This window comes from Papio anubis, chromosome 3, assembly GCF_008728515.1.
Source record: "Papio anubis isolate 15944 chromosome 3, Panubis1.0, whole genome shotgun sequence".
Lineage (NCBI taxonomy): Eukaryota > Metazoa > Chordata > Mammalia > Primates > Cercopithecidae > Papio > Papio anubis.
In genome coordinates this window covers 99,407,857-99,426,912 of record NC_044978.1, presented here as the reverse complement: position 1 = coordinate 99,426,912, position 19,056 = coordinate 99,407,857, and positions in this window count along the sequence as shown.

Genomic DNA, 19,056 nt, shown 5'->3' with positions numbered 1-19,056 from the left:
GGCGCTTCCTCAATCTGATGCCCGCATCTCTGCCACTCCTACTGATGCATATCACAGCCACATTGTGCCAACATCAAACCCCTGACGTGGGGAGAATCCCCTTCTCTTAACCTTTGGTCCCACAAGCATTAAGGCATTGAGAGTCTGGGAAACTTCTGTAAAGTTCCAAATGTCACCTGGAAGAGGAACACCTTGATCCACTATGACTTCTCACTGCATTATCATAGATCGGTTAACATGTTTTGTGCCAGAGAGCAGAGAGTTGAGAACATGAAAGGAGACATGTAGATTTTATTGTGGGAATCAGGGATCTAGACCTATCTGGAATAAATTGGGTGCTTTTTCTCCTTTTGGGGTCTAGGCAGGAAAGGAAAACAGTCAGGAGAAAGGAACGAGCATGCTGAGGGGCTGCTACAAGTCAGATATTTTATAACATGCATGTCACGTAATCTTCACTACACTTACTTCATGTTACTATGAAGTCAATGTTATTATTTCCAAGGAAATCAAAGCAGCAAAAATTTAGAGTGAATAAATAATTTCTCCAAGGTCACAGAATTAGTAAGAGGCAGAGGTGGGAGTTGAACTCAGATCTACCTAGTTCTGAAGTCTGGTTTGATCAATCATATAACAGCTGAATGGGGGCAAGAAGGGAGAAAAATCATGAACTAAATTAATTAAATTGGGTGAGAGCATTTGAAGCGCAGGTTGAACCACATATTTTGATTTCATTTTGCATTCTAAACTGTCTAAATGGCCTCCCACCCTGCGCCAATTAATTCCACAGGTATAAGCAACCGTTCATGCGAAAAAAACCAGGGGATTTAGCTGGCCACAAGTTCAGTGAGCTATCAGGCGGCTGGTGCTGCTAAGAAGGGAAGGCCTCCTTAGTTTGCATTAATAGAATTATGGAGAGATCATAGGAGGTAAGGACCTATTGTGCTTTGTCCTGTTTAGAATTTTTCTTGGGGAATGTGAAACCTTCAGCCACTGCTGGTGCGTGTGTGAGCTGGTGCAGCCATTCTGGTGAGCAATCCGGCATTTCTTAGTGAAATGGAAAATAATGCACATTCCATCTGAGCCACGATCTCTTTCCTAGCCATTGGCCCCAGAGACACTCCAGAATGGGGCGAGAACGTGTCGCATAGGAGAGCATTTTTTTGGTATATCATTTGTGGCGGCAGAGAGTTGGAAGGAACTTGTTCATCACCATGAGAACAGATAAGTAAACGATGGTGGATATCTAGTATGGAGTTCTATATAGCAGTCACAATTCAATGAACTATTAGATTGGAGCAAAAGTAATTGCAGTTTTTGCCATTACTTTTAAGGCAAAAACAATTTAATGGCAAAACCCACAATTACTTTTGCACCAACCTAATAAATGTACCCATAGATTAACACAGATTGATCTTAACATAGTGAAAAGAGCAAGAAATTGAATGCAAGAAGTTATATGCAAATTACTTATGTAAAATACAAACATACAGAAAAACATTCTTTATCTACATACAGTTGGGAGGGCATATATCTTTTTTTTTTTTTTTTTAATACTTTAAGTTCTAAGGTACATGTGGATAACGTGCAGGTTTGTTACATATGTATACCTGTGCCATGTTGGCGTGCTGCACCCATCAACTCGTCAGCACCCATCAACTCGTCATTTACATCAGGTATAACTCCCAATGCAATCCCTCCCCCCTCCCCCCTCCCCGTGATAGGCCCCGGTGTGTGATGTTCCCCTTCCCGAGTCCAAGTGATCTCATTGTTCAGTTCCCACCTATGAGTGAGAACATGCGGTGTTTGGTTTTCTGTTCTTGCGATAGTTTGCTGAGAATGATGGTTTTCAGCTGCATCCATGTCCCTACAAAGGACACAAACTCATCCTTTTTTATGGCTGCATAGTATTCCATGGTGTATATGTGCCACATTTTCTTAATCCAGTCTGTCACTGATGGACATTTGGGTTGATTCCAAGTCTTTGCTATTGTGAATAGTGCCGCAATAAACATACGTATGCATGTGTCTTTATAGCAGCATGATTTATAATCCTTTGGGTATATACCCAGTAATGGGATGGCTGGATCATATGGTACTTCTAGTTCTAGATCCTTGAGGAATCGCCATACTGTTTTCCATAATGGTTGAACTAGTTTATAATCCCACCAACAGTGTAAAAGTGTTCCTATTTCTCCACATCCTCTCCAGCATCTGTTGTTTCCTGACTTTTTAATGATTGCCATTCTAACTGGTGTGAGATGGTATCTCATTGTGGTTTTGATTTGCATTTCTCTGATGGCCAGTGATGATGAGCATTTTTTCATGTATCTGTTGTCTGTATGAATGTCTTCTTTTGAGAACTGTCTGTTCATATCCTTTGCCCACTTTTCGATGGGGTTGTTTGTTTTTTTCTCGTAAATTTGTTTGAGTTCTTTGTAGGTTCTGGATATTAGCCCTTTGTCAGATGGGTAGATGGCAAACATTTTCTCCCATTCTATAGGTTGCCTGTTCACTCTGATGGTAGTTTCTTTTGCCGTGCAGAAGCTCTTTAGTTTAATTAGATCCCATTTGTCAATTTTGGTTTTTGTTGCCGTTGCTTTTGGTGTTTTAGACATGAAGTCCTTGCCCATGCCTATGTCCTGAATGGTATTACCTAGGTTTTCTTCTAGGGTTTTTATGGTATTAGGTCTAACATTTAAGTCTCTAATCCATTTTGAATTAATATATCTTAAACATTAAAATGGGCAGAAAACAAAAGTGGGAATTTGAAGAATGTGAAGGGGAAGAAGAAGCATGCTACCTTGTACAGATAGTGTGCCAACTTCTATACCTCCAAGCGTGACCTGTGAACTGGAAAAGCTTACAAATTCTTTTTAAACAGCAGAAAAATAAATTTGTGCAGCTGGGTGTGGTGTCTCATATCTGTGATTCCAGTACTTTGGGAAGCTAAGGTGGGTGGATTGCTTGAGTCCAGGAGTTCAAGACCGCTTGGGCTACATGGTGAAATCTTGTCTCTACAAAAAGTACAAAAAATTAGTCAGGTATGGTGGGGTGCACCTGTAGTCCCAGCTACTTAGGGGACTGAAGTGGGAGGATCACCTGAACCTAGGATGTCGAGGCTGCAGTAGCAGCCTGGTGACAGAGTGAGACCCTGTGTCAAAAAAAAATGTGTTTTTTAAATAAACCTAAATAAAATCATAACTTAATATGTTGGTTTTCTTGCCAGTTTATCTTTTAAAATTGCATATTCATCACACATTTTTATTAAGCACCTGCTATATACCACTGATCTAGGGTTCTAGGCACTGGGAATACAGCTGTAAATTACATGAATACCTAGAAGAATTGCTGGGTCAGAGGGTAAGCACTTCAAATAATTTTAATAGATATTGTCAAATTGTCCTCCAAAAAATCCATGACCAATTGGTATTTTCTGTTTAGTTTTTTTTCGACTCTCTTTTAGAGCAGTTTTAGGGTCATAGCACAATTAAGTGGGAGGTACAGAGATGTCCCATATGTTCCCTGCCCCTGAACATGCATAGTCTCCCTCATAATCAACATTCTCATCAGAGTAGTGCATTTTTTACAATAGGTGAACCTACATTGGCACGTCGTAACCACACAAAGTTAACAGTTTACATTAGGATTCACCCTTGATGCTGTGCATTCTATGGGTTTGGACAAATGTGTAATGACATGTACCTGCCCTTACAGTATCATGCAGAGTATTTTCATTGCCCTAAAAAGCCTCTGTGCTCTGCCTGCTTCTCCCTTCTCTGTCCCCACACGCTGTCAATGTCTGTCTTTGTAGTTTTGTCTTTTCCAGAATGTCTTGTAGTTGATATCATATAGTAAATAGCCTTTTCAGATGGGCTTCCTTTACTTAGGACTGTAATAAGCATTTAAAGCTCCTCCATGACTTTTTATGGCTTGATAGCTCATTTCTTTTTAACACTGAATACGATCTCATTGTCTAGATGTACCAAAGTTTACATATTCACTCATCTACTGAAGGTCATCTTGGCTGCTTCTGAGTTTTGGCAATTACGAATAAAGTTGCTGGAAATATCTGGGTTTGGGAGAATTGCTGGGTCAGAGTAAAAGCACATTTAAAATTTTAATAAATATTCAAATTGTCCTCCAAAATCTGTATCAACTGGTATTTTTTATTAAGTGGGATAATTTTGATGTGGTGTTAACAGGGTTAATGTGGTGTTAATAATCACTTCCCAATGATTTGTTTTTCTGAATGTGGATAAAAGGATTGGAAGAAAGGGAGACTGGAAAATGCTGAGGAAAGATGGGGTTAGACTCACGCATTTCGCATGAGTCGAGACAGCCCTGAGCTGGATGGATGGAAACTCAGTGTAAATTCTGATTTGTATCAGAGGCACATGCTCTCTAGGCCTGCTTATCCCAGTCTAGCGTGCTCTGACCTGGGCATTTTTCCCCTCTGGGGTCACTTGGCAGTGGGCTCTGCTATCAAGCACCTGTCCACAGCAGGGAGAGAGGAAAACCCATCTCACGATGATGACTTACCCATTGTTCTCCTTTAGCAGGGATGCAGCATCTGTGCCTAGGGTCCAGCACCCCTGCTAGGTTTCCAATGATCTTCCCTTCCAACTGCCACAGCCCTAGACGGCAGGCTCTGCGGCTCCACCCAGGACCCTTGGCGGAAACAGGATGTAATGTTTCCGAGCGGGCCGAGCAGCGGCTGCTTATCTGCAGTGGTCAGTAAGGCAGACAGAAACGTTCTCAGTGACCTTCCTTCCTTGGCATGTTTGAAAACCATGACCCTACTCCCCTGTATGGCGGAGTGAACTGAAGAGTTTTAACTAAGTGGGGGATAAACATGAAATATTGGTGCTTTTTCCAATTATTGATTTCTATGATGTTCAGTTGAATGCCCGTTTCCCGCCCTTTGACACCTTTGGCAGATTCCCTAACTTTCTGCTCTCTTTCAATTATAAACATTTCAGTCCGTTTTGGTTTAAAACATCAATCTCAGATGCAGTTTAAGTCTAATCTCTTCCGTCTTCCTGCAGGTTTGACTTGAGACCTGGAAGATCTAAGGTGAGAGTCTTTTCACTCTTCCCCCAATCAAGCGCCTTGGAATAGAGAGGGTGGTAACAGGCAGGTGTTGGGTGTGGGTGGGGATGGGAGGATGGAGGAGAAATAGTCTGCCCTGGGATGTACACCTCCTCCTCTCCCAGGTCTACCAGGGTTTTTTTGGTGGAGTGTGGGTGTGCTATTTTCATTTTGGCTGGGACAAAGCTTAGGGTGGAACTGATCTGCACATTTCAGAATATTTAATATTGTCCCCCTTTTCCCCCAACACAAATTCCCATAGTACCCTCAGTCTTTTTTTTTTTTTTGCCATGGAGTCTTGCTCTGCCGCCTAGAGTGGTATACAGTGACACAATCTCGGCTGACTGCAACCTCTGCCTCCCTGGTTCAAGCAATTCTCCTGTCTCAGCCTCCCAAGCAGCTGGGACTACAGGCGCCTGCCACCACACCCGGCTAATTTTTGTATTTTTAGTAGAGACCAGGTTTCACCATGTTGGCCAGGCTGGTCTTGAACTCCTGACCTCAGGGTGATTTGCCTGCCTCTGCCTCCGAAAGTGTTGGGATTACAGGTGTAAACCATCACGTCCAGCCCTCTCCAGTCTTTATGACAACCACCCTCTTCCCTGACTATCCCAAACACCTCTTAAGGGGCTGTGCTGCCCTGATTGGGAACTACTAGAACCTTTCTGGGCTGGATCCAGGAGAAAAGATGCAGGAGCAAGATCTCCTTAGATTTCTGCATCTGAGTCAGTGGTAGGAAGGAATCCCTGGTTGTCCTTGGGTTGGGTCTGATGTTACCTGGATCTTTCTGCTGCTGTATGGGAGTCTCTGTACAGTTGATGTGGTGGGAATTCTAAAGATGTTGTTCACCTACCTCTGTATGTCTCTAATACTGAGGGCTTCCTTAGAGAGGGGAACTGTGTTTTCCTTTGTTCCCACCAGTGATCCATGCCTCCAACACTTTCTCTGGGGAAGGGGTAGACTCCATGTAAATGGGGGGTTCACCTCCGAGGCTGAATGAGAAGCCTTGCAGTTTCTGCTTGGGTTTCATGGAATACTCACTCTCAGGATGCTTCCTCCTCAGCACACTTTTCAGAACCCAGATGCCATACTCTGAGGAACCTAATTCACATTGTCTGGCAGCCGTGTGAGTGCACCATCTTGGACATCCAGCCCAGCCCTGTCAAGCCCTGGAAAAGGTTTGGCCCAGCCATCATCTGACTTTAGCCACATGAGAGACTCCAAGAACCACAAGAGGGAAGAGCAAATGACAGCTTTAAGCCACAAAGTTGTGGGGTGGTTTGTTACCAACAATACATAACTGGAAAAATTCCTCTGGGACAAGAAGCCAAACTCCTAGGCTAGAGTTGATCAGTAGGGTTTTGGAATGAGAATCTGTAACTTACTAGTTTCTTGACCCTGTGAAAGTTCCTCCACTTCAGTGTATCTCAGTGTCCTCATCTGTAAGACGGGGATAATAATAGTACATTCCTCATAGGATTTTTGTGAGAATTAAATATGATGATCTGTGGGCTTAATATGGTGCCTGGCATTTACTAAGCACTGATTAAATGTCAACTATGATAATAATTATTGAAAGTAGTGGTTTTATGGAATGAAGCAAAGTTTCTCTTAAAACACAATAATTTATTCACATTTTTCTTTATTTTTGTTTTAGTCTCCTTTCCACCAATCCTAACCTTCCAGAACAAAACTGCCTTGTTCTATTCTGCTACAGGTTTCCACTTTAGGGCAGATTTTCTAAGTAGACCTGGTTATGTTTTTGGGTGGCTAAGGGTCTATGAACCTTCTATTCACCCATTTTTATCTCTTCTTCAAATACCCTATCAGTTTTTCTTTTCCTTTAGTCTTCTCCAAGGAATTGCTTTTCCTTACTTCAAGGGTAGAGGGAACTGAATGGGAAATTGATGTCTTAATAAAGATGACAAGAACAAGGGTCTTTGGGATGAAAATGAAAACTGACACTTAAATTGTCCTCTGTGGTTTCTTAATGACTTGCTGTGGCTCAGAGCATTATACTGTTTCTCATAACAGGGAACTAAACTTATACTGGGGTTTGCTGAAATACCAGAATGAATGAAGCTTTTCAGAATAGCAAACATTTTTCTATGGCTTTACAACTCCTGTGATTATGTTAATGCTGGGCAGAGTGAACTAGGACATAGGGTATCCCAGGACCACCCTGAATTCTATCTCCTCCCCCAATACTCATATTTTAGATTCCAAACTTCAGTAACAAAATTGCATTAAAACCTTAGCCCTCTGATCAGTGTACTGCACATCTAACCCCTCTCTCAATATTTGCTCTGTTTCTTTTCAGCCGGGACATGTTTTAGAAGAGATGTTAAGGACGTATGTTTGGAAATTTTGTGCACACGAGGAACCAACATGTGTGGGTGAGGTGGAAAGGGAGAAATTTTGCTACATTTCATTTTGCTTTTTTTCTTTTTGGACTTGATACAAAAATATCTGGTTTAGGTCTTTGATTTGTACTTGAAAGAAATTTAAACCATAGAAATCTCCTTTTTTAATTTTTAATTTTAATTTGTTGTGGGTACATGGTAGCTGTGTATATTTATGGAGTACCCAAGACGTTTTGACACAGGCATGCAATGTGTAATTGTCACATCATGAAGAGTGGGGTATCTATGCCCTCCTGCACTTATCCTTTATGTTACAAACAATCCAATTAAACTCTTTTAGTTATTTTAAAATGTAAAATTAAATTATTATTGACTATAATCACCCTGTTGTGCTATTGAATAGTAGGTCTTATTCATTCTTTCCATTTTTTTTTGTACCCACTACCCTTCCCAGCCTCTGGTACCATCTTTCCAACTCTCTGTGTTAATGAGCGTAATTGTTATGGTTTTTAGATACATCAGAGAAATAATGAAGTAAATTTTAGTGTCTGAGACATTAGGGGAAGATGATTTATTTTCTTACTGACTTTACAGCAGAAGAATCCTATTTTCATACGGGGGACTGAGTTATTATGAATCAAACCTGAAATTCACACCACACTGATTGCTTGTAGGGTGGTTTTGTTTGGGTTGCCTGAACCTGGAGTATGATTACACGTGCTCAGCCCAGATGAGCTTGGCATATAGTAGGTACACACAAATGCTTGATAATGGAATGAAAGAATGATATACATCTGCTAATTGCTCAAACCATTTGTGGCGTCTTCTGCCTATGAAGTGGATTTCTACTGAGAGTTTTGTTTGTTTGTCTGCATTTTTGAAAATTGTATCAACGTCTGTGGTTTTGACATCTCCTTTCCTTTCTACTTCAGGGAGACCAAGTCCACTCTTCTTATTTTGTGAGTTGCCTTTCTATCTGTGAGAAAGGGCCAGGTAAACTGAATTTCAGGGATTGTGGCCTGGAATGAAAGCTGAGTCCTGACTCTTAGTTGTGAAAAATTATTTATGCTTGGTATTTTTTTTTTTTTTTGAGATGGGATTTCTTTTTGTTGCCCAGGCTGGAGTGCAGTGGGAGGATCATAGTTCATTGCAGCCTTAAACTCCCAGGCTCAAGCAATACTCTCACCTCAGCCTCCTGATCAGCTAGGACTACAGGCACATGCCACCATGCCTAGCTAATTAAAACAATTTTTTTTTGTAGAGATGGGACCTCACTATGTTGCCCAGATTGGACTTGAACTCCTGGGCTCAAGTGATCCTCCTGCCTCAGCCTCCTAAATTGTTGGGATTATAGGCATAAACCACCCACGCCTGGCCTCTGCTTGGTATTAATATGATTCAGCTGTGTCTTTGTCAAGGGGGATCGATATTTTTGAATTCTTGGTGATCTGTGATGGTAGAAAATTAGAAATTTGAATAAAATTTTTGCAGGTATAGATTTGGAGTAGTAGATTCTTGGATTAATAACTAATTTAATAAAAGAAATGCTTATGTTGCTGTAATTAAGCCTTGCTGATTAGTATAAAAATTATTTCACTCGAGGATGACTACTTACTGGCTCTAGAAGAAAAGAGCTCATGGTCTTAGTACATTTCTCATCAAATTGATTTTCTCTCCAGTATTCCATTTGCTTCTTAAATTTTTTTTTCTCCTTTGTAAAAGCAATATGTAACACTATAAAAAATGAGAAAATATCAAAAAGCCAGCAGCAAAACAAAATAAGACAATAAAAAAATTACTTGGAATCCTGCTACTCAGAGATTATTACTGCTCTTTTGGTGTATATTTTTCCAGTGTTATTTACTAAGCATGCATAAAAATACTTTAAATACAGCATACTGTCCCTGCTCTTTTATATTTTGCCTTTTTCACTCAGAAATATAACTTGAACACTTTTCCATTACACTAAATATTCTGTTACACAGCTTCTTAACTCTCTTTGGGTTATGACACATTGTATCAAAGTTATGGTCTCTCTCCTTAGAAAATGAATGTGCACATATAATGTTGCAAGAAATTTTAGGAGTTTCACTGAGTGAAAATTGTCCATATATTTCCTGTCTCTGCTTGTACCATTATGGACAGCTGCACAGTATTCCATCCAATATTTAAATTAATACTATCATCTATTTACTCAGAGTCCTGTAGAGATTTTTTCCCTGTCATGAACTATGTGATTGAGGTTTTCTACGTTTATCATTATATAATTCCTTCACTTTGAAATTGCCAATAGTACAACTTCATAGGTACAACTTAGCTCTAAGGTTGAACCATAAACAGCCAGTGCTTACACATCTAGAAGAGTGTAGTCAGCTTTTTGAAGATTTTACCTTTGGGAATGTTATACTAAATTCAGTGATGCGAGTATTTGGGAAAGTTTTTGAAATAACTCCTTTGCAATGGTTTTTAGTGGCACATGCTTTTAAAGATTCTCAAAGGTAGTACCTTTTCAACTTTGAAAGTGAACTTGACTTTTACAAATAGCCCCAAAGTCTTTGGAATAAAGTTACCTCAGTGGCATGATTCAATAAACCAAACACTATCATTTTGGCTAGTTTTGAAAAGTTACAATAAGTGAAGAGATTTACTTTTTTGCTTCGTGACTAGCTCTGTGGCGGATATGAAAAGAGACTTGCAAAACGGAACAAAGAGTGCATCAATGGAGTAAGTGTGTACCTTCCCAAGGTGACTACTTGGAATTAGAAAATTCACTTACACAGGGTAGGTGCAGCAACTTATGCCTGTAATCCCAGCACTTTAGGAGACCAAGGTGGGCAGATTGCTTGAGCCCAGGAGTTCAAGACCAGTCTGGGCAACATAGCAGACCTCGTCTCTGCAACACATAGAAAAATTAGTCAGATGTGGTGGCACATACCTGTGGTCCCAGCTGCTTGGATTGCTTGAATGCAGGAGTTCAAGGCTGCAGTGAGCTGTGATTGAGTCACTGCACTCCAGCCCTGGGTGACAGACAGACTCTATTTCTACAAAAAGAAAAAAATAATAAGAAAAAAGAAAATTCACGTATACAGACACAGATGTTTGTTTAAAAGAAAATCTTTATTATTACTGTAATGCTTAATTTTACATGTCACCTTGGCTGCGCTATGGTTTTTTATTTTGCTAAAATTATGCCATATTTATGTGTATCACACCATATAAATAGTCCATATATCATTCTAATAGTATACATATTTTTGTCTTCAGCAACACTCAACACTTTCCCCATCAACATACTGTCACAGGAACTCTAACAAGAATGTCTTAGGAAGGATTTGGGCTATTTTTCTATGATCAAAACCAAGCCTTGGTCCTCATGATTCGCCATGGCCTTGAAGTGAGTTAGGAGGACATTTGGAAGCAACTTCCTGTCATAACAGCTAGCACTAAGTAGATATCTAGGACATATTTATTGGATGTTTGAATGATTGTCTTGTTCTTTAGAATCTGCAAATATTTTCAGAATGTTTTTTATGTTTCTTTTAGTCCTGCTGCAGTCAATTCCTCAGTTTCTGTGTGTACGTAATTTTTGTGGCCGGAAAAATCCTTTGGTTTTGTTGTTGCAAAGCTGAATGTTTGGTCATTGTTATTTTGAAAGTTTTCTCAGGTCGGCTCTCTAGGGCAAGCTGATGTGATAGTGAAAAACCCAGGCCCAGAGAGTTTAAAGGGTAACTTCAGGTTACACACTGACTGGAAAATAGGAAAGCTAGCTGTGGAAGCTGAACATTTTAAATCTTTTTTTTTTTTTTTTTTTTTTTAAATTATACTTTAAGTTCTAGGCTACATGTGCACAACGTGCAGGTTTGTTACATATGTATACTTGTGCCATGTTGGTGTGCTGTACCCATCAACTCGTCAGCACCCATCAACTCATCATTTACATCAGTTATAACTCCCAATGCAATCCCTCCCCACTCCCTTTTCCCCCCTCCCCATAATAGGCCCCAGTGTGTGATGTTCCCCTTCCAGATTAGAGACTTAAATGGTAGGCCTAAAACCATAAAAACCCTAGAAGAAAACCTAGGTAATACCATTCAGGACATAGGCATGGGCAAGGACTTCATGTCTAAAACATGAAAAGCAACGGCAACAAAAGCCATAATTGACAAATGAGATCTAATTAAACTAAAGAGCTTCTGCACAGCAAAAGAAACTACCATCAGAGTGAACAGGTAACCTACAGAATGGGGGAAAATTTTTGCAATCTACTCATCTGACAAAGGGCTAATATCCAGAACCTACAAAGAACTCAAACAAATTTACGAGAAAAAAACAAATAACCCCATCAAAAAGTGGGCAAAGGATATGAATAGACATTTCTCAAAAGAAGACATGCATACAGCCAACAGGCACATGAAAAAATGCTCGTCATTGCTGGCCATCAGAAAAATGCAAATTAAATCTTATACCATCTCACTGCCCGGTGCACAAGTGTACTTTCATTATACAAACAAAAATTTCCAGAGAAAATCATGTCAAACTCTAACGTCATGAGCTAACAATGCAACTACTAGATTAAGAGCTCCTTGAAGGCAAGGGCCACGTATGTCAATCCTGGTATTCCCAGCAAATACACACACACACCTGCACACACACATATGCGCGCATACATGCATAATGAAGAAACATACATCTCAAAGAGAAATAATTTTTTTGTCAGTTCTTTTAGAGTTCCAAAAAATCCATCTATTCCTCTATAATTGAATCATATACACATAGTAAATATGTCTAAATATAGCTTAATGTGAACTTCCAAGTTTACAAATATTTTATTATTTAGAAGTCTGGCAAATCAGTAAACACAACAAAGATGTATGAGAGTACACTTTGATTTTGATTGCAAATGGGGTTTTTGGGAAAAGAAATTTATTTTCTAATTATTTCTGAACTAAAATGAGAAACTAACTGGTTTTCTTAAAAATAATTACTGTTTGCATCTTTCTCTTTGGAGATCCTGACTTGTTTCTCTTTGTCTTTTGATATCGTCACACTGGTTTCCCTAGAGGACATTGACGTTGACAGACAAAGGCCAAAGGAACCTTTGTGACTTTATCCAAATGTCATAACAAAAGTAAGGCTTAACATGCTACTGAAGGATTGACTTTCAATCAGGAACTCGGTTGTTTTGGAAACATAGCTAATGACATTGTTATTATTTCTCATGAGTGATTAGGTTGATAGATCAATCCCACTTGCATTTAGCATAATCCCTGCAGGTGTGAGTGGGAAGCCCATCAGTATAGAAGCTGCGTGGCTCTGAAGCTTGGCGGAAGCTCTCTTCTCTGCAAGAAAAATGTCCCGTGATGCTGAAATTTTGATATTTGGCTATGAACCCCCAAAATAATGCTTTCTTAATAAGAATACCTGAAGATTTTGAACTATCTCTCATTCTGGGACTATTAATATATTTTGAAAAATTTAAAGGATAAATTTACAAAGAACAACTGACATTTGTAAAACTTTAGGCAAGACACAAATGTTACAGGTATTAGAGTTACCTAACCAGTACCTTTCAATTGTGGCTTGCGCACAGTGGGAGTTCAAGAAATATTTTCTGAATGTTGAATGGGTGAAATGCATTTGGAAATAAGCAGAGAGCTATTGGGGCATGTAAATCACAGCAGAAGTATGTTTTTACAGATATCATTGGGGCACAATCAAATCTTGACCTTCTTATGCCTTTATTGATGTGTTTTGACTAATACTAAGAAGATGCTAGTTTGGATGGTGATGCCTATAATTTAAAAACAAGATTTTTGCCATCTCTTAACACTTTAAAGGTTAAGAGGATAGATAAACAACTTCCTACAGCTGCTGCTACATCTGGCACACACCTACAGCAGAAAGTGTGCACTGAAAAGATAAACACATCAGGTTGTATCTACTTGCACGCCTGTGCTTTTTGCATCTGAACTTGACCCGGAGCAATTAATATTAAAACCAGGCCTGACATTAATGAATAAAAATTCAAAAGAAGTTGTGCTGAATTGAAATTACCACCACTTCCGAGAGGATAGATTTCTCTGAAGGTTTTGAGATTAGTTTTGATTCTGTAATCCTGGCTCAATGTCTTATCTTTGTTGTTTCCTTCAGGGAACCATCTCATCTTGATTCCTGCACAGTTTCAAGTCCCTCGTGAGTTCCTACTTGACTAATGCTGAACATTAATTGTTCTGTCTCAGTTGATTTATGTATATATGGATGGCTTCCAAATTTTACTTCATGTGGTGACCCCTTGAGGATGCTTCCAGCTCGGAGATTCTGTGACACTCTGAATACATTTAAAATTAGCAGGTGATTCTTTTAAAAAGTCATCAGACAGAACTCTTTACTAGCCTTCAAGTGAAATGATGTGTTGGTGGATTATCTTTTATACTTCTTATAAATACTACTGATGATTCAGAGCCTTCAAAAGAGGTGGATACTGGATCTCTTCACTGACAACTTGAAAAAAGTAACATATAGGGAGGGGGTATGACTTCATCATAGTCACTCATTGTATTTGTGGTGATGCTAAGAAGACCCTCAGGAAATAGTTACTGAATCAAACAATGACATCTCAAGTACAAATTGATTTTTCTACCCACTAAATTGCAGCAACCTTCTAAAAAGACTGTCAAACATATTATTGGTGATTGTCTTTGTTGCTAAACAAGAACCCAGATACCATTATTCACATTGCTTGGACACTTTTATGTATTTCTATCTCAAATATTTTCCACAGAACAAGGTTTTTTCTCTGCATATTAGCCTTAGGTCTGTGAGCTTTATAATCTTAACTGTCTCTTCGTTTTGTGTGTGTGCCACAAATAGCCATTGCTGTAAGCGTATTAGCCTTATTTTTTTTTCTTTTTTTTTAAATTATACTTTAAGTTCTGGGATATATGTGCAGAACATGTAGGTTTGTTACATAGGTATACATGTGCCATGGTCGTTTGCTGCACCCATCAACCTGTCATCTACATTAGGTATTTCTCCTAACGCTATCCCTCCCCTAGCCCCGATACCCTGACAGGCCCCAGTGTGTGATGTTCTCTTCCCTGTGTCCATGTGTTCTCATTGTTCAACTCCCACTTATGAGTGAGAACATGCGGTGTTTGGTTTTCGGTTCCTGTGTTAGTTTGCTGAGAATGATGGTTTCCAGCTTCATCCATGTCCCTGCAAAGGACATAAACTCATTCTTTTTTATGGTGTATTAGCCTTATTATTATTATTTTAAATACATCTAAAATTGCTAGAAAAGTGTTTGAATATTCCATTTCTCTTTGCAATGGCAGACACAGCCTCAGTGGTGGTCATTTCTGAACTGAACCTTGACCACCAAAGACAGGTACCCAGGCATGATGTTTGCACTCTGTTTTTACCAAATTGCTGGGTGAGCACTTTACAAGATCACAGAGTGTCCTCTATCTCCTGATTAGCATTTAGAGAACCTTGGCAACTGAGATGGAGCCACAGGAGGGAAGCAGGCTGCTATTTAAGTGGAGGAAAGTCACTCCACGGCAGATAAGCAGGAGCCGTGATAAATCACAAACAGCCCTTCAGCCTTAGGAATTCACAGTGCAGCTCTATCACGAACCCCGTCAGCATCTGATGAACTTTTACTTTTCACAGCATCATCTGAGGGCAGTGATAGATGGGAAAGAAACGTCTGCACATGGTCTGCATTGGATACCTGTCAGTTGGTTTACAAATAATCTACAGACCACAGAGTATTTTGCTGATGTACTTAAGACCAGAAACACAGCAGCAGGAAATGTTAAGTTCAGAAGGCTTCTAGGAATAAGAGTCACTAGCCTACAGTGTAATATTTCTGTTTTAAGAAAGGCTGAAATATTATTTCATAAACACTCTAGGTTTTAGATCTGTAGGAAACCTTATGCATGCATGCAGGTTGTTGTTGTTGTTTTTCAAATATAGTAACGTCACACCTGCTAGTAAGATAAAATACCAGTTAAAGTCCAGGGATGGCTGCAGAGTCCTTTCATTGGTGAGGGGAAGCATGGTTTGGGAGAAAAAGGATTGATGAGCCAAGTCAGTTTCTAGTTATGCTCCATTGGTACCCATTTGTGTGCATGAGGACCTTCAGTTGTGATGGTGGCACAGAGCATCCCTAACAATCAGCACAGTGCCTGACATGTCATAGTTATTCAATAAATATTTGTGAATAAATGAAAGGCTAGAAATATGCTTTATTGAGTCACATGCCTGGCTAGTCTGTTTTGGGTTAGTTTGCTGTGATTGATCAATAAGTACCTCAAACAATTATAAAGTCATGATATAGTTGGATGTATAAGGTTTATGGAACTAGGTTCTACCTCACACATTACTGGTGGCTACTCTGTGTTAAATGCTATGCTTAGGACAGTGAGGAATAAGAATGACACATGGGCCCTATCTTCAAAGAGTTTTTTTTTGTCTAGCTGGGGAGACAAGACTAAAGCACTTTCAACAATAGTTTATTTGCTGAAGTCTAAATGACACAGTGTTAAATTGTCTATCCTAGATGTGGGGGTTATTACTCTCACTAACTGCATTGACTCAGCTTCAAACAGTTCATAGCATTATGTAAAATCATAGAATGTTAGGGTAAAATGGGACTTCTCAGAGATCTTTGATGCCTTTCAGTCCAATTCCTTTTTTTTTTTTTTTAGTTCTGATGAGAGGTTCAATGTTTTTTGTTCTGGGAGGTTAAATGACTTGGCCAAGATCACAAATCACACAGTCAGTGGTAATGTTCACCATTTCCCTAGGATTTTGGTTCCAAAGTATGCTAGAGCCTCAGGCTCATGGCAGGAGTTTGCTTTATTTCTAAATGAGGTCTCTTTGTTTTGTGATAATAAATCTTCTATTATATAAGTTCTAAAACAGATGCAACTTATACTGAATTCTACTCCTTAGCAACTATGTTGAAGTTCCACTGTGTGACTATATTCTCTCTCTTTCTTTTATGTATGCATTTTTTAAAAACAACTCCTTAGGATCATGCCCATAATCTGTACTGTGTAAAAAGTACTAGAATTCACTCATGTCATCTGATATTTAACAGTTAAGTTTTTTTTGAGCACAACCTCACAGGCCTCTGCTGTTTGCACGTACCACCTCACTCAGTCATCATAATTGTCCTGTGAGGCAGACACTGAGGCTTAGAGAGTTTAAGTAACTTGTCTAAGTTCTCAGAGATAGCATGTAGCAGAGTCATGCTGTGAACCCAAGAAGTCAGGCACCAGAGCCTGTGCTCTGAACTGCAGCTCCATACCACTTGTGTATTTCAAAAGCCAGACTCCTAGAAGTTGGCATGGTGGGTGTCCAACACACCTCTGAGCCACTGAAACATTACAACATTCATCCAGAGTCTTGGCTGCATCCCCCAGCCAGACTCTGCATCTATGCCTTCCCTCTTCAAACTTTCAAATCTTTTCAACAAGGGAGATATCCATGCCAGCCTGTCTTAGGGCATGATTGAGCCAATTGAGAATTTAAACATGATGGTCATGGGCCAGGCCTGGTGGCTTACACCTGTGATTAGTGCATTGGGAGGTCAAGGAGGAAGGATCCCTTGAGAGCAGGAGTTTGAGACCAACCTGGACAACATAGCGAGACTCTCTCTACATTTTTTTTAAAATTTAAAATTAGCCATGTGGTGGCATGCACCTACAGTTCCACTTACTTGGAAGGCTGAGGAGGAAGCATTGCTTGAGCCCAGGAGCTATGATTGCACCACTGCACTCCAACCAGGGTGACAGAGTGAGACCCTCTCTCTAAAAACAAAAACCAGAAATGGGGGTCATAACCCTTCAGTTCTCACATTTGCCCTATTTCTTTCATCTTCTTTTTAAAGATTTAGTGAAAAACCTGGAATGATTGGATTGATTTGAGAATGTTACAAAAATTACAGAATTTGCATACCCTATAGATAGAACTAGTGATTTGGTGAAAAGTTAATTTTAAATGTTTCTCCTTTTCCTCAGCTTATTTCATTTTATTTTTTAAAGTAAACTGATAATGGAGAAAAGGGAAGCAACTTTGAGGATTTCAGTGTAGCTCACCCACTTATTCTTCCGCAGTGGCCGGCCTGAAATGAGCCTTGTGCCCTGCAGAGCACTAGAGTCTATGACATCCACCCAGAGGGGCCTTCGGATTTGATTAGGCCCTTGGAATGCAGCTTAGAAAAATGGCTGTTAAAAAGCTGAGGCAAAATAGGGAGTGGGCTTCTGACTCTTAGGGTGGGATGGTGGCCTCTCCGAGCAGGAAGTGTCTGATGTGCTGACAATGAGGAAACAGGCCATGTTTTTGTTTATTTTCTCATAAAGTGCTGATGAACAAATGAGGGAGTTACATTAAGGGGCGCCGAAGGCCAGCTGTGAAAAGAGATTGGGGTTTATCAGCCTTTTAGCGTGGTTTCCTTTGGAAAGAATGCTTATGACATCGCCAGGCTTGCACATTCACCCCCTCAGCCCACCCCCCTCACTTTCTCCCCTTGATAACTTTGAATGCCTCAAACTGAGGTCAGCTCTTTTTAGCAGATGGGGAGAAGATGGGGGTCATGGGTTCCTTAATAACAGAAGCCAACGGATGGGAGCTAAAACCAATTTCCACACACAAACAAATGCATTTTTTGTTTTTTGTGTTTATTTCTAAATAATTTCTGGGCTCCTTTAAAGAGGTCCCTAGGAAACTGGTGGGAGTGGGTTGTAGGAGAGGGGTTCTGTTGGGAGGAACATTCATGTCTCCGGATCTAAGACCTTACCTGACATGAGAACAGAGGAAGGTCAGAAATAAGAGGAGGGCATTGTCTGTAGCCATGAAGAAATCTGCCACATGGAAGATAAAAATTCTTAAGCAATGTATCTTTAAAAACGTATGAGGTTTGAATCTTTTGTGGAACAGGTACAGAATAAAGACATACATGATCAAATAATTTTTTAAAAATTAAATGGTCTAGAACTTATTAATTAAAGAGCAGCCATTATCACAGCTCCTTAGTGGCAGTTACATCAGCTTCAAAGTTTATTCCATCTTCCTCTGGGGAAGAAATGAGGTCTGTTTCCCCTGAACTAGAGTCGACATCATAGAAATAAGGCAATGTCTGCTAAAATAACTCAGTAAAAATCAAGTTTGACCAATGCACTTCTGAGTCAAGGGATTTAAAATGTTTCACAGATGATAGCAATTTTAGCCAAGGTGACCTAGAGTGATTTCAAGGAATAAAAAATAGCACAGAATGAATTTGATCCAATGCTTAGGGCTTTTTCAGTTTTATTTTTATTTTTATATTTCTTACAATGCATGAATATACAATGAAAACAGTAATGGATTTTTGGAAGAGGTTGGCTTATATATTGGAAGGAGATTAAATATTTGATGTGAAACTCAATCTGCTCAGAAATAAAGACTAGCACAAACTTTGCTCTTTCTTGCTGTATATTTTAATAAGATGTGAGGATCAAGTATGTGACAGCTGAAGCAGTTACCATCAGAGATGGATGTGGTCTGGTGAAGTCTTCAGCGTGGTACTTGCTAAGGGGGAAAACAATGCAAGTTGGTG